We start from the raw sequence: 16,547 nt of genomic DNA on the forward strand, positions 1-16,547 counted from the left end.
TCCCATCCGGCCAAAGATGCAGGTCTCATCCCTGCACAATAAAACCTCAGAGGCGGGGTTCCATTGCAGTCGATTATTCGTTTTTTTTTTTTTTGTATAATGCGGTCCATGACAAACGTGTTGGAAATTCCTATAGGGCCCCCGAAAAAGATTGGCCAACCCTAGTGGAAATGTCTAGGTGTGCGATAGAAAGAAAACATGCTGGACCTTCATTCACACAAAAACGGAGGTTTGGAGTTATTAAAAACTTCTCTCCGGTGATGTTGTTGAATGAATGAACAGACGCTTTTTAAAAAGCGCGGGAAAGATGATGCGAGTGAGTGTCTCTAGTCTTAAAAGTAAAAAAAAGGGTGGGATACACAAAAAAGGAAATATATATGATCTCTTCTGTTACATGTAATTTACAAAGCTTATATCAACTCACTGCCTGTCTGGTAAAAGTTTGTACACCTTGTTTGTCCGACACCCTATCTCGGATCAAGCTGAAATTTTACACAATTATTTCTTTTACCTGACAACACAAGAATCAATAAGCAAAATTAACCAATTAGTTAATTAATTATTGGTTATTAATTATTTTGTTTGGTATCTCGAACAAGTGAAAGAAATTGTATTTAAACTGAAGTGGTGATATAAGCTGAATTAGTTCCCTTTATATGTCATCGGTTTAAAGTAAATTTTAAACAAACAATACACAACTATACAATGTTTCGCAGTCCTAGGCTCCCTAGCAGGGTGATTGGAATGTCTACTAGGGCTAGAGGAGGCGTGAGCGAAGGGTTCGGATTTTGGTCGCCCCAACCTTTAACTTTATATAAACTTATTTTTTAAAGCATTAATGTATTTCATTAAACATCTCCTCTTTTCGTATATTGTATTTTGATATGCATATTTACTAATATTAGATGTTGTCTTTATATATGATCGGAATATGAAGTTTAATTGGTTCGTTTAATTCTTATTGTTCGGAATTTTTTTACTTTTTTTTTGTATGTAACTGTGTGCTTTGTAATTAATTTGTTGTCTTTATTTTGCTTCGCTAAATTCTGCTATATGTATATATATATATATATATATATATATATATATATATATATATATATATATATATATATATATCCCATATATATCCCATATATTATGCGTGCAAATCCCTGCTCTCCTTTATCAGTTGACCTTCGTCTAAGTTAAGTAACAAAGTCACTTTCCGTGTCACTCTCTCTCTCTCTCTCTTTCTCTCTCTCTCGCCACATGTCTCTCTCTCACTGGACGCGTTAATCCGTCAAAACCACGTGACTACATCTATTCCGTCCATCGGTTTCCATTTTTACATTTTTGTATTTGAAATCAGGAAGATGCTAAGAAGCTGATCTCTTCTCCCCTCCCCCCCCCACACACACTTAAATCCCCCCACCTCCCTACCTTCATCTCTTGTCTCCACTCCTGTGGCTCTCCGCCACTCGCACCCCTCCCCTGTTTCAGACCTCGCAGTCCCTTTAATACCGCTGACACGCCCTTCTGGATGTCGTAAGGACACGATCGACCCATTCAGACCTGTTCTACCAAGAAAAAGAGGGGGAGGGGGGGGGGTTTAACGGCGTGTTTAAAAAAAAAAAGAGAGAGGAATAGTTCAATAACTAAAGGGGAGAGGTGGGGGAATGATCGTCTGAGCGTTGAACAAGGCAACAGGTAGTGTACCTGACACACTTCAGTAGCCACTGGCATTTCAGTTCATGTGTCCTAGAGAGGTCTCGGCTAGGAAATAACACTGGTCTGTATTAACAACACACACACACAAGTGACATAGATCTCAAATAGACTTGACTTTGTGTACACTAGTTACTTATAAGTTCCCATTGTAAGTGTTTTGGATACTTTCCCCAGACCTACTTTCCCTACGTTTAGGATTATTGCATAGTTCAGGTCAGTATTTAAACAATCAATTCAATCACTTGATAGCTTTGTAGAAAGCACGTTGGTTCTTGGTCCGTTCAAACCAGCGCGACTTTCAATGTCCTGCATAAAAACATCTAGTCTTCAATTGTTAATCAAATTTGTATTTTTGGGGTTTCTGTTAATATTAGGCGCCTTTTATTGAACATTAATTCATTGCCATTTTTTAAAACCCTTTTGAATAGTCACTATTTCCCTGACTTAGATCTATATTTTATTTGTATCTACAATAATGGCAATGTCTTCGATTGCGAAGATTAAGAATGAGTGCACTATTTCATGTGACCTCGCAAACCCTGATGCGACCTGCATATTTTACCGCATATCTTCCTGACAAAACCGTTGTCCACCGGGGCGGTCTATATAAGTTTTCATTTCGCCGTCAACAAAGGCTTTTCTTTGGGTCTCAAATTCAAATATGTGTCCCGCGGCCTTGCCTTTCTTAAAATATACTGGAAACTGCTTACATTGACATCACACCGCAGTTTGAGACTGGCAGAACTTTTTGAGCATTTATATAGGACAATACAATCTACACGAAAGCCAGCATAATAAAGCAAAGAAATAGGCAATTCTTATTTCATATGTCGATGGTGTGCTAAGACGTCAATTTCTCTTTACTTTCTGTGTACCAATAGGTCATAGAACGTTGAAGCCTGATGCAACCAGGAAAACCAACGATTCAGCAGAGTTCGAGACTCTAATTAGATGTATATGCGTGAGACGGAATTAACTTTTTTAAAACTTTTATCAATTCTCTTTGTCTGGTCAAAAGTTTGTACACGTTATTTCTCTCACATCCATTCTTGGATCAAGTTGAAACTTTGCACAATTATTTATTGGCATGCACAAGACGCGAATCAATTGAAAAAACAAACAAACAATTAGTCAATTAATTACACGGGAAATAAATCCTTAACTATTCGCAGATAGGCTAAATATGTAGAGTTTTCTTCCCCTTAAATAATTGAGCACGTCATTTCTCCCACAGCCATTCTCGGATCAAGTTGAAACTTTAAACTACTATTTATTGGACCTAACAAAACATACATCGATTTAAAAAAAATCACCAGTTAGTCAATTAATTATTGGTAATTGTTATTTTGTTTGATATCGATCAAGGAAAAAAACTTCTACATAGTTGAGAGATGTAGTTGTAATCACAAAGTTCTTTCCATTAGATAAACTTTGTATTAAAAAAAAATAATTTTAAAACATATTTTGCGTTTTTGTTTTTAAGGAATGTTTGTTACTTGTAATGTAAGGAGTTCGTGGTTGGATACAATGTTTGTTACTTGTAATGTAAGGAGTTCGTGTTTGTATACAATGTTTGTTACTTGTAATGTAAGGAGTTCGTGGTTGGATACAATGTTTGTTACTTGTAATGTAAGGAGTTCGTGTTTGTATACAATGTTTGTTACTTGTAATGTAAGGAGTTCGTGGTTGGATACAATGTTTGTGACAAAACTTTGAAACATAGCCACTCTATATTTCTATCTGCGTTAGTAAATACAGTAGAAGTGTTTGCATGCATGTTCCGCCTAATTTAACATGATGTTTCTCTCTCTCTCTCTCTCTCTCGGTCTTTATGGACCTTCCACCTAATGTAACCAAATTTCTCTCTCTCTCTCTCTTTCTCTCTGTCTTTCTCTCTCTCTCTCTCTCTCGGTCTTTAAGGGCTATTCTTCGTGAAGGTCAGTTCTGAACAAAACACCCGTGAATTCGAAGGTTATTTTGTCGGGCTACTTAAAGGCGTAAAAGCGTCAAACAACAGAACTTAACAAGGTCGAGAGGTCGTGGCACACAAATGTCACTGACTGTCATCAACTCGCCGCTGGTAATCAGAACTTTAATTTCATTGGATTTTGAGACTAGGAAAAAAAAAGACATATATCCTCAATGATAATTCTACGCCATGCTTGGGAACGGTGTAACAGGTTATCATGTGCATTTCGAAAGCATGGGTGACATGTTTCCACCTTGTGCACCTCGAAATCCATTTTTACTACAAACAAAACGATAAAATGTAAAAAAAAACAACAAAAAAACAACAAAAACAAGGCGCAAGGGTGAAACACTTTTTATTGCGTTTTTCTCGTTCCCAACCGTCTAGACCCCCTCCCCCCTTTTTGTTCTTTTTATTCCGCAAGTAACAAATGTTAGGCTGTAAACAAACTCCACACACACACACATACGCACACACACACGCCAAATTCCTCTCCCATTAATCGTGTATAAAATTTCCTAAGTGACTTCCCTCCCTTTAAGATTCCTCAAGAATTCAACTACTGACAGACAGACAGACACACACGTTTTCCTCATTCATATAATATCAGTCTGGGACCTTTTCATTCCTTTAGTATTAAATAGTTTGTCCCACCCCATTTTGGCAGTCCTATAAGATATAGTAGTCTAGGATTAATATATAAATGATTTGGAACTTCCACGCCCCCCCCCCCCTTTTCTTTTTGCATTTCTGTAATAATTAGGATCTTTTTTACTTTTATTTCTCGAGTTTAAAATAGTTTAAACAAGCAACTTCCTAATTTGCTGTACAGATCGATGCATCGGTTGTCTGACTTCTGCTTTAAGATTCCACCTTGTATCCAACAGACCTTCATTGAGGCCCTACTGACTTGTTCGTTTGTTTCTTACCAATGCCAGTGAAGCTAAGTAAAAATACGTTTTCCAAAGTCCTACGGTTGGTCAGCTACGAAATATTTCTCGGTTTTAGGAACCAACTGAAAGTAAAGTCAAGGTTCTAGGGCTAGGCTTTCTGGATCTAACTTAATTTTAGTTTAGGCGCGGCGGATGTTTTTATTTCTGACATATGATTTCGTCAATGAACTGGTCACGTGGCGCCCGTCCATCTATAAGTACGTTAATTGCACATTACTGAGTGCTATGTTCCTCTTACACATTACTGAGTGCTATGTTCCTATTACACATTACTGAGTGATATGTTCTTCTTACACATTACTGAGTGATATGTTCCTATTACACATTACTGAGTGCTATGTTCCTATTACACATTACTGAGTGCTATGTTCCTATTACACATTACTGAGTGCTATGTTCCTATTACACATTACTGAGTGCTATGTTCCTATTACACATTACTGAGTGCTATGTTCCTATTACACATTACTGAGTGCTATGTTCCTATTACACATTACTGAGTGCTATGCTCCTGTTACACATTACTGAGTGCTATGTTCCTATTACACATTACTGAGTGCTATGTTCCTATTACACATTACTGAGTGCTATGTTCCTATTACACATTACTGAGTGCTATGCTCCTATTACACATTACTGAGTGCTATGTTCCTATTACACATTACTGAGCGCTATGTTCCTATGGACCACACGTTTTGTGTTTTTAAAAATGAGGGAAAAGCCCTTCTGACGATACAACCATTTTCTAAAACAATTTCACGTTAATTCCTCATTGAGAATGTCATCTTAGGGCAATAAATAGCTACCTGCTGAGTCTACTCAGTCTACACATGTTGATCAACAATGGTTTAAATGGCATGTAATAATTTGTATGCCCTTTTTCATCAGACTCAGCAGAATCATGTTTTTACACTTGTTGCCTGTAGCACAAACTAATTTCATTATTTGGTTGACAACGGTGAGCTGTTTAGTACAGAGTCTTTGACATTGTCTAGGAATGAACATATATATTGTGAAAATCCCAGAATGCCCACGTCGCATTGATGAATGAAAACGCTTTATGAACGTTAAAATTACGTCTGGGAATGCAAGCGAAACAAAGAATCAGAAAGTTTGGAGCTCCGAGTAACAGGTTACTTTATTTTGTATACAGCCTTGACTGTGCGTACACATGAACTGAGTTTCTTTAACTCAGATATGAAAGACAGAATTAGATTAATGGATAATACACTATTGCAGAAATCAGAATGAAAGCCGGAAATTTCACAATGGCCAAAACTGCTAAATGGAGGACTTAATTCCCAAAGGAAGGACATGTCCTCCTTTTGTCTGATGTCTGGTAGCCCGTATCATTTTCCCTACTGTTTCTGTTTCCAATTGTTGCTAGATGTAAGGCATGGGAATGCAAAATAGTTCATATTCATCTCTTGGTTCTAGGAGGCGCGGTCATGGTCCCGGGTTCGAATCCTGGTGAAGACTGGGAATTCTTGTTTCGAGATATTTTGGGCGCCTCTGAGTCCACCCAGTTCTAATTGATACCTAACAGGGGAAAAAAAGTAAAGGCAGTTGGTCGTTGTGCTGGTCACATGACATCCTCGTTAACCGTGTGTCACAGAAACAGATGACCTTTACATCATCAACCCTATGGATCTCAATGTCTGAAAGGGGAAACTATATCTTGGTTGTTGCTCGCCTTCGATCTGCCCCCTCCCCCCAACCCATGGATGCAACAGTTAAACAAGCTACTCAGAGATAAAGACGTGCTTCTGCTAAACAAGCTACTCAGAGATAAAGACGTGCTTCTGCTAAACAAGATACTCAGAGATAAAGACGTGCTTCTGCTAAACAAGCTACTCAGAGATAAAGACGTGCTTCTGCTAAACAAGCTACTCAGAGATAAAGACGTGCTTCTGCTAAACAAGATACTCAGAGATAAAGACGTGCTTCTGCTAAACAAGCTACTCAGAGATAAAGACGTGCTTCTGCTAAACAAGCTACTCAGAGATAAAGACGTGCTTCTGCTAAACAAGATACTCAGAGATAAAGACGTGCTTCTGCTAAACAAGCTACTCAGAGATAAAGACGTGCTTCTGCTAAACAAGCTACTCAGAGATAAAGACGTGCTTCTGCTAAACAAGCTACTCAGAGATAAAGACGTGCTTCTGCTAAACAAGATACTCAGAGATAAAGACGTGCTTCTGCTAAACAAGCTACTCAGAGATAAAGACGTGCTTCTGCTAAACAAGATACTCAGAGATAAAGACGTGCTTCTGCTAAACAAGCTACTCAGAGATAAAGACGTGCTTCTGCTAAACAAGCTACTCAGAGATAAAGACGTGCTTCTGCTAAACAAGCTACTCAGAGATAAAGACGTGCTTCTGCTAAACAAGATACTCAGAGATAAAGACGTGCTTCTGCTAAACAAGCTACTCAGAGATAAAGACGTGCTTCTGCTAAACAAGCTACTCAGAGATAAAGACGTGCTTCTGCTAAACAAGCTACTCAGAGATAAAGACGTGCTTCTGCTAAACAAGATACTCAGAGATAAAGACGTGCTTCTGCTAAACAAGCTACTCAGAGATAAAGACGTGCTTTTGCTAAACAAGCTACTCAGAGATAAAGACGTGCTTCTGCTAAACAAGCTACTCAGAGATAAAGACGTGCTTCTGCTAAACAAGCTACTCAGAGATAAAGACGTGCTTCTGCTAAACAAGATACTCAGAGATAAAGACGTGCTTCTGCTAAACAAGCTACTCAGAGATAAAGACGTGCTTCTGCTAAACAAGCTACTCAGAGATAAAGACGTGCTTCTGCTAAACAAGATACTCAGAGATAAAGACGTGCTTCTGCTAAACAAGCTACTCAGAGATAAAGACGTGCTTCTGCTAAACAAGATAATTTATTGTTCAATACAACCTCGTGGCAGAGTGTCACTCCCTGTGTGTGTGTGTGTGTGTGTGTGTGTGTGAGTGTGTGTACTTGGCTATTGTCATATATCCTTTTTTTTAAATGCGCACTCTTAAGTTCTTTTACTCTGTGCAAGGCCTGTTCGTGTGTGTATGTGTTGCTGTCACTGAATGGCAGTTGTCTTCAGACGCACACTCTATGTACAAGCGTGTTGCTAAGTGTGTGTGTGTGTGTACGTGTCAGTATATTCTGGGTGTGTTTATTTACTCGCCTTATCAGTCTGTGTGTGTGCACTACAAGAGAGGCACAGCGCGAATCAAGTCACATAGATCTTAGCCTTTCTATCAATCCGTAACTTATAATTAGCGTTTTACCTGTAACCTGCAATGTCTCTGTGATAACAATCTGTGTGTGTGTGTGTGTAAAATAGGGACGAGGAGTGTGAGAGGCGTGGCACCCCCTCCCCCACCAGACTTAATAGATACGTTAAACTAAGACCCACCAGTCTTTAAGTCCCTGTCAAGTCGCTACCTACTCAGTACCAATAGACAAGACCTTGGATAACTTACACACAATATTCGAGAATGATACAGTAGCAACACTTCTTAGGGTACTCTGAGAAAGTACAAAAAAAAAACACATTGAGATCGAACCCTGGGCTTGTATAGATCTAGGTAAGATAACTAAGATATGTTGTTTATTTACCCGGCTCCAGGTGGTCAGTATCAACTGTCTCAAATCTGAAGTCATTACATTCTTAATATTTTGATTGTTATAGCTTCTGAAAATATTGAAACCTGCATTTTTACATGCATTGCTTACCAAACAAATGACCTATGGATGCATCCTTCGGGGGCCACCTCTGAGTTTAACACAAACTCTTTTAAATCTATTTTAATGTACGGTATTAAAATCTGATTGCTCATACAAATGCTGATTCTATAGAAACATTTTTCTCACTCCGTTTTGCAATTATCTCTGATTTAGATAATCCCCTGATGACTTGTCAAATTTCGTTACATAAAAAAACAACTCTTGTATTGTTTTATTTTTGTCTAATTCTTAAACATTCATATATCTAAACAGTAAAAAGTAAACGACTTAAACCAGCAGCACTACGTTTTGTGGTGAGAAGTTTACACAAACTAATGTAGAAGACACTAAATACGATTATGGTGTTTACAATACATGCAGATTTCAACGTAGTGAAACTTTTTCAAGTTATGGTTACAGAGTAGTCCCTACATTAAACAAAATAAAATAGCCTCATAAAGATCTAAAGAGTGCTACCATGTGATGGTATACAGATGCTACCTTGTGATGGTATATAGGTTATAACGTAACTTGAAAAAGTAGCACAACATGTTATCTTTTAGTGCTACGTTTTAGAGTTACCCAGTAAAGATACCTTAAAAGAAAACTACAATATTGTATAGATATCCAAGATATAGAGTCACCTTCGCTTTTTGTTTTCTTTAATATAGGAGAATGTGGGACTCTTTCGAGTCTTCTGTTGTATGACGATCCACTTCTTTGTAAACCAACAGACCTTACATTGACAGGAGCCAAAGTGTTAGGACTTACAAAACGTTATTGATAAACATATACGCTATAATTAAGTAAAATATATCCGTATTCTTATCCATCACGCCTTCCTGTACGCCATATACATATATCATATCTGTATCATGTCAGTATTAGTTCTGTACTTCATATATCTGTAGTGTATCTTTATCAGGGTCAGTGTTAGTCGGTATCAATTGATCATTGAGACAATATCCCCGTGCTTCTGATGTTATCAGCTTTTATGACGGCCTAGGGCATTCCACCATTGGGCTGGTCCTAAATATATAGGGAGGACAAAAATCGATCACCTTTGTTAGAGAGTTCCTCACAATGCCTCTTAGTTTGAAAGAATATCGCTTCAATCGCCATTTTGTTATGAAAGGAAGTCTTAATGTTTAATGATGCGCACGCTACTCTTAGAGATGTCTTGATGTTCACTGTGTCCTTGGATGTTGTGTGTTGTCTAACTCTAGATGTTTACTGTGTCTTGGCCTATATGTTGTGTGTTGTCTAACTCTAGATGTTTAATGTGTCCTGGCCTATATGTTGTGTGTTGTCTAACTCTAGATGTTTACTGTGTCCTGGCCTATATGTTGTGTGTTGTCTAACACTAGATGTTTAATGTGTCCTGACTTGGATGTTGTGTTGTCTAACTCTAGATGTTTAATGTGTCCTGATTTGGATGTTGTGTTGTCTAACTCTAGATGTTTAATGTGTCCTGACTTGGATGTTGTGTTGTCTAACTCTAGATGTTTACTGTGTCCTGACTTGGATGTTGTGTTGTCTAACTCTAGATGTTTAATGTGTCCTGACTTGGATGTTGTGTTGTCTAACTCTAGATGTTTAATGTGTCCTGGCCTATATGTTGTGTGTTGTCTAACTCTAGATGTTTAATGTGTCCTGGTCTATATGTTGTGTGTTGTCTAACTCTAGATGTTTAATGTGTCCTGGCCTATATGTTGTGTGTTGTCTAACACTAGATGTTTAATGTGTCCTGGTCTATATGTTGTGTGTTGTCTAACTCTAGATGTTTAATGTGTCCTGGCCTATATGTTGTGTATTGTCTAACTCTAGATGTTTAATGTGTCCTGGTCTATATGTTGTGTGTTGTCTAACTCTAGATGTTTACTGTGTCCTGAGTTGGATGTTGTATTGTTCAACTCTAGATGTTTACTGTGTCCTGACTTGGATGTTGTGTGCTGTCTAACACTTGATGTTTACTGTGTCCTGACTTGTATGTTGCGTGTTGTTTAACTCAAACACTCCTTCATTTGACACGAGAGTCGTAAAATATCCAAGGGACACCACAATGAACTATGCTATACTTAGTAAAACTGATGAAGATTTTGTCTCTCTATCCGTCGCTTACTTAGCAATCTTTCTCAATATCCATCTTTCTCTTAGCCCTAGCCACATTCTTCTATAATGTACCCGTATTCTGCAACGTCATTCGTCAGTCTGACGACGTCACTACTTTTACCGTCGCAATGAATATATTTATTTACAAAACGAACATAATCTCTAAACTAAACTAGGTCACTACAGATGATAATTACGCTACTCCCAGAGTTAGTGAAAATCAACTTGAAAGAAAACATTAATACACAAATTAGGTTCTGTGGGTTTGTATTCATTGACAATGCAAACTTAAACTTAATCAGGAAGAACCACGAAATGTCTAAAATAAATAAATACCAGCAAATACGAACGTTTGATTCCAAAATCGACTCAAATACGTCGTCTGCTAGTAATCTTAGCGTGTTACAATATCTTATTACCAGATTTCCCAAATCAAGTTAATCTCAGTAATCTGCTCTTTGTTTACATTTTAAGTTTTAAGATCCGGTTATCAATCAAAAAGCAATTTAAAAAAAATGAAAGGAAAGCGATCTATATATATGTAAGTGATATGTAGGGTCGATATTTTGGAACCATGAGAAATACGTCAGAAAATAAAAGGAGGGAGGTTTGGAAGATGTTTCATAATAAATAGACAAACTAATCCATGTCAGGGACTTTATATTGGACGATAACTGTTGAAATATTTCATAATAATAAAAATTCGATTGAACTACAAGAAGAGCTTGGAGATTTTATTACACTCTGCCGAAAAGTGCATACAAGTTACTTGCTTTTAAAATACTTTATACAAAGCTTATCGATACTTAGATATCGACAAAACCCGTAATTAAAACTCCCAAATGTGAAGCACTACTGTGTCTGTGTTTCCTTAAGGTTTAAGTGACGAGTGCAAATGTGATGTCCAGACTTCGTGTGCAAATGTGATGTCCAGACTTCGTGTGCAAATGTGATATCCAGGCTTCGTGTGTAAATGTAATATCAAGAGTTGTTACCACGAATATTTTAAAGTATATTTGCATACTAATTAATGCAATCATTCATTCTTTTGTCTCTACTCTCTCATGACACTCTGTAGACAACTCCTACGTGAGAATGCATTGAAAGCTGTCATGACAAGAACGCTGATGTGTTGTCAGAAAATAAAAACTTGGGCTATTGTCTTTATCAGTCACCGTGTTTCCTGAGCCTTTGATTTAGTAAACACATTCACATCACATCCAAAATCTAAGACATAGAAGGTCTTTAGGTCCTCTTAAATTCACCCTTTAACCAGGGTTATATGTAACCATGACAACGCCCTTTAGCCTTTACCGCACTGACCCAGAAGGCCCTTTGGTCCTGTTAAATTCACTCACTAAACAGAGTTGTATGTCGCCATAACAAAGCCCCATAACTTGACCTCATGACTGAGTGGTATATGTGGTTTATCCTGGAATCACTTTTAAGACAGGAATGGAACCCAGGATTTTCATGTCTGTATTCCCGTAGGGCGTAGATCATAAAGTTTCAGTGGACATTAAAACGTTCCACTATGTCTTCAGATTCCCATACTTCCTCTACTCCAGAACTAACCAGTTAGGACGTGACGTTATCACTTTATCGGGTCTGGTGCCTGCCTTGCCTTTGAGAGTCCACCTTATCGATTGATTGATGAAAAAATATTGATCTCCAAAGCTCTGCGTCTAGAAATCATATTGATTTCATCTTTTACCCTTGCTCGTTCGATGGTTTTATGGATTAAAAAAAAAATGCTCCAAGAGCACGATTTCTGTATGGCATTGAGTAATGGCTGATTAGTTCCAGATGTAAACCTCTATGCCTATTGCCAGCTTTGGGTGTCATGCACTTTCTAATGACGTACTCGTAGTGGACAGGTCAAGCCAGGGTTGGCATCACTTTACACATGGAGTTAGTTTTCATGTGATCTGGTGTCATTATTATCTAAAACAGTATTTTAAAATATGAGGGGGGAGGTTTAAATGTCCCGCCCGTAATGGAAAGCTAGTGGGAAAGCTAGATTTCATTACCTATCTGGCATTCAATCACTGAAACACGCTGTTTTTTAATGATCTTTGAATACCTAATTCCCAGATCACTATTAAAACTCACACTCTCTCTCGCACACACACACACACACACATACACACACACACACACACACACAAGTCTCCTCTAATGGGATCGAAACTCTGCGTGCGGCTTCGTTATGTCCTGTGGTCATAGGATTCGAGGGATAGTGCAACATCTAGGGCTGGATATGCCCCACGGGTCGTAGTTTTGGGCATCGCTGTGTTACAGGATTCATTCATAAAGGGATCGTCAAGGCGCTCAGTGATTCATGACAGGGGCGTCGCTAACTTTGACTACTGTCCCGCCTTGCTTGGATTGTGTGTGTTGTCTGTTCGATACTATATCACATATTCTAAACGCCAGTCCGAACACATCCAAGGGAGACAACAATTAACTATATACAATTTGTGAAGACTTCAACTAATGTTTATTTACAGATTGGGGATGATCGTCTTGTCAATCTAACCGTCGTTTAATTAACAGCCTGTTCAATATAAATCTTGCACCAAGCCCTAGCCATATTCTTCTCCTATCATGTACACGTATTCTGCAACGTCATTCGTCTGTCTACGTCACTACTTTTACCGTCGCTACAAACAATGCACAATATATTTATTTACAAAACTAACATTATCTCTAAACTTAACAAGGTCACTACACTACTTCTTGGATTATATATAAATTTTGACTTGGAATCAGAAGATTAAGGAGGAGTGCAGTATGTCACGCTGTAAACCCTATTCTCCAGCCTGCGGCTCAGTATTTATAAAGTGATGATGGACTTCCGAAGGCCAATACCACTCTCTACACTAAAAGTCATTCACTGTGGCACTGAAGTCTGACACGTAATCAGTTAGTCATAGCTTGTATTTCGGAGCTTGCATCTCCTAGACTGGCTGTCCAGTACCTCACAAGGCTATAAGGCCAGTCTGCCCACAGAAATCAAAGCATTGGAAAACGCTATTTTTTTTTTAAACAGTTCTGTTCAGCTGTTGAAAAAATGGAAAAAAAGTTGATATTTAACCGTCAGTGGTCGTAGCTATCACCAGGAGGAAGTCTTTGGTATCTTTCATTTTTACGTTCATTGACGCTCCGCTGCCTCCAGTGAATCCCAAACAAAGCGAATGTCGTCTGTCTTGGGTGTTGGCATTGTTCTGTTGATAGAGTCATTAGGGACTGCGAAATTGATCATTACTTCCATACAATGGAAGAAATAAAACTAGACAGTAACGACAAAAGACTTTTTACAAGATCTGTGTGTGTGTGTGTTTAAACGTAATTTAAATTCTGTGGCTAGTTTGTTGTGTAACTACTACAAGATCAAAGCATACAAACAGAGATTCTGGCCAATTATTCTATCTCCCCCCCCCCCTCCGGATCTGCCCCTAACCCAATGTTTGATTATAAAATGGCTATTTTCAGTTTGTACCTGAGTGTAGATTTAAATGTACGTGTGTCGTTTGCAAAGCAGATGATTGTATAGTACGTGATTGGTTCATTCATTGTCTAATTGATTGACTTATTGATTGACTAATGCCTTCTAACTTCAGTTTCAAGTGGCCCACTTAGGAAAAAGCTGCTGTTAGCAGGTCTCCACCACCCCTTTTTTTTTTTAAATTATTTAAAAAAAAAAAACGGTACACTTCACCCAAATATCTCTTTCTTTTAGACACACCTCACCATTTTCTCAACTGGTCCAGGTGCTGGGATCATAGCGTATAGAGAAAGCCAAATCATGAAGTAGCGCTAAATATAAATATTTCTAATCCCATAGATGTATTGTTGTTGGTCTAGCTCTATTGAAACTCAATGACACGACTGATCCAAACGAATTGAGACAATTACACTTCGTTACAGATTTAAAAGTATCAAAGTATTTTTTAAAATGTTTTTTTTTTCTTTTACCCTTCTTCATCTCGTCAAAATAAAAGGAAAGCCCGAGCCTTTGTCTGTGTTCGGAACAATGTCACTAATACAGTGGCGTAGCCTTTGTCTGTGTTCGGAACAATGTCACTAATACAGTGGCGTAGCCTTTGTCTGTGTTCGGAACAATGTCACTAATACAGTGGCGTAGCCTTTGTCTGTGTTCGGAACAATGTCACTAATACAGTGGCGTAGCCTTTGTCTGTGTTCGGAACAATGTCACTAATACAGTGGCGTAGCCTTTGTCTGTGTTCGGAACAATGTCACTAATACAGTGGCGTAGCCTTTGTCTGTGTTCGGAACAATGTCACTAATACAGTGGCGTAGCCTCTGTCTGTGTTCGGAACAATGTCACTAATACAGTGGCGTAGCCTTTGTCTGTGTTCGGAACAATGTCACTAATACAGTGGCGTAGCCTTTGTCTGTGTTCGGAACAATGTCACTAATACAGTGGCGTAGCCTTTGTCTGTGTTCGGAACAATGTCACTAATACAGTGGCGTAGCCTTTGTCTGTGTTCGGAACAATGTCACTAATACAGTGGCGTAGCTAGGGTGTTCGAATTTTTTTTTTTACATTTAATATTAAACATTACGTCATTATGTCATATCATAATGTCGAATGTCGAAATGCAGGGGCCCCCAAAGAGGTCAACCCCCCCCCCCACGGGCCCCCACATGATGGCAAATTTCTAGCTACGCTACCACACCCATGCAGCAGTTCCCCCATCTCCAGGCACCTGATAAATCTTTAACTGGACATTGCTTTAAGTCAGTAATGCGTAGTGTTGTACTGATAAATCTTTAGCTGGACATTGTTTTAAGTCAGTAATACGTAGTGGTATAACCTCCTAAAAGTAAGGGCAAGGCTTCCAGTCCAGATTGTGCAGTTGTGCCCGGGGTCGCTTCACTGTGTCTCCCAGTCTACCCCTGCCTATATCGCTTCGTTACCTACAACCGTTTGAGAACCGTTGATTTAATATATCCATGAAACTGGAAGCCTGGAGGGTAGTGGGGGTGTGTTGGTTCTCATCTAATACTGTAGCCACGGCCTGCTTCTATTTTTAGCAAGTGAATGTGTAGAATGGAATGTCGTCACTTATTGTTCACATAACAGACACAATGGTAGCCCAGGTAGACAGACACAATGGAGCCCAGGTAGACAGACACAATGGTAGCCCAGGTAGACAGACACAATGGTAGCCCAGGTAGACAGACACATTGGTAGCCCAGGTTGACAGACACAATGGTAGCCCAGGTAGACAGACACAATGGTAGCCCAGGTAGACAGACACAATGGTAGCCCAGGTAGACAGACACAATGGTAGCCCAGGTAGACAGACACAATGGTAGCCCAGGTAGACAGACACAATGGTAGCCCAGGTAGACAGACACAATGGTAGCCCAGGTAGACAGACACAATGGTAGCCCAGGTAGACAGACACAATGGTAGCCCAGGTAGACAGACACAATGGTAGCCCAGGTAGACAGACACAATGGTAGCCCAGGTAGACAGAGACAGAAAATTGAATTCATTGTAGCAATGACTTTCACAAATTGTTTGAATTAGACACCTCCTTAGTAAAGGTTGAGCTGCCCTAGGTTGTTTTAATTCTGTTATTTTCCCCTAATTATCTATTGGTATTTATAAATCCTGTGTATTCCATTATTTCTCTTTATCGCTTTCTCTTTTTTTCTCTTCTCCTTTTTTTAAAGCTTTATTTTTTTCCTGAAAAAAAATATTTCAAACGAATGTTAGCAATCAAAATGTCAACAAAGTGGTATGTTTACTGTGAATAACTTTAAGTAGGACATTTCTCTAAACTGGTATTGCTAGTGGTTTCATCAGCTTCCAAATCGCTGCGCCATGTATTCCTGGGCCGTCCCCTCTTCCTCTTTCCTTCGGAGTTCCAGGGAGGGCTTGTTATGTTGGATGCAGACTCTCGGCTTCCAGATGACTCTGGTTTACACCGACATGCGTCATACACCTTCCAGCTGGAGGACTTCTTCCCAGGTCCAGGACTCGATTTGCTGTTTGGTGTTGTTATAGCTAGTGGGTTGTTTTGTTTTGTTCACGGTGTAGGGTAGCC

The 16,547-nt window shown here is 38.9% G+C and overlaps 1 protein-coding gene across 4 annotated transcripts in view; it reads left to right on the forward strand.

Moving 5' to 3' along the window:
• Positions 1–16,547, forward strand: part of LOC106065257 (uncharacterized) — a 102,611-nt gene that overhangs the window by 50,879 nt on the left and 35,185 nt on the right. Inside the window, exon 1 of one of the 4 annotated variants that reach the window (XM_056005138.1) lies at positions 1,686–1,771. The exons of 1 other annotated variant lie outside the window; for it this stretch is intronic. The gene's annotated coding sequence lies outside the window, so the exon portion shown is untranslated. 2 more of the 4 variants (XM_013224040.2, XM_056005136.1) reach the window with 2 other exon arrangements.

Source organism: Biomphalaria glabrata, chromosome 12 (assembly GCF_947242115.1).
Source record: "Biomphalaria glabrata chromosome 12, xgBioGlab47.1, whole genome shotgun sequence".
NCBI classification, from domain to species: domain Eukaryota; kingdom Metazoa; phylum Mollusca; class Gastropoda; family Planorbidae; genus Biomphalaria; species Biomphalaria glabrata.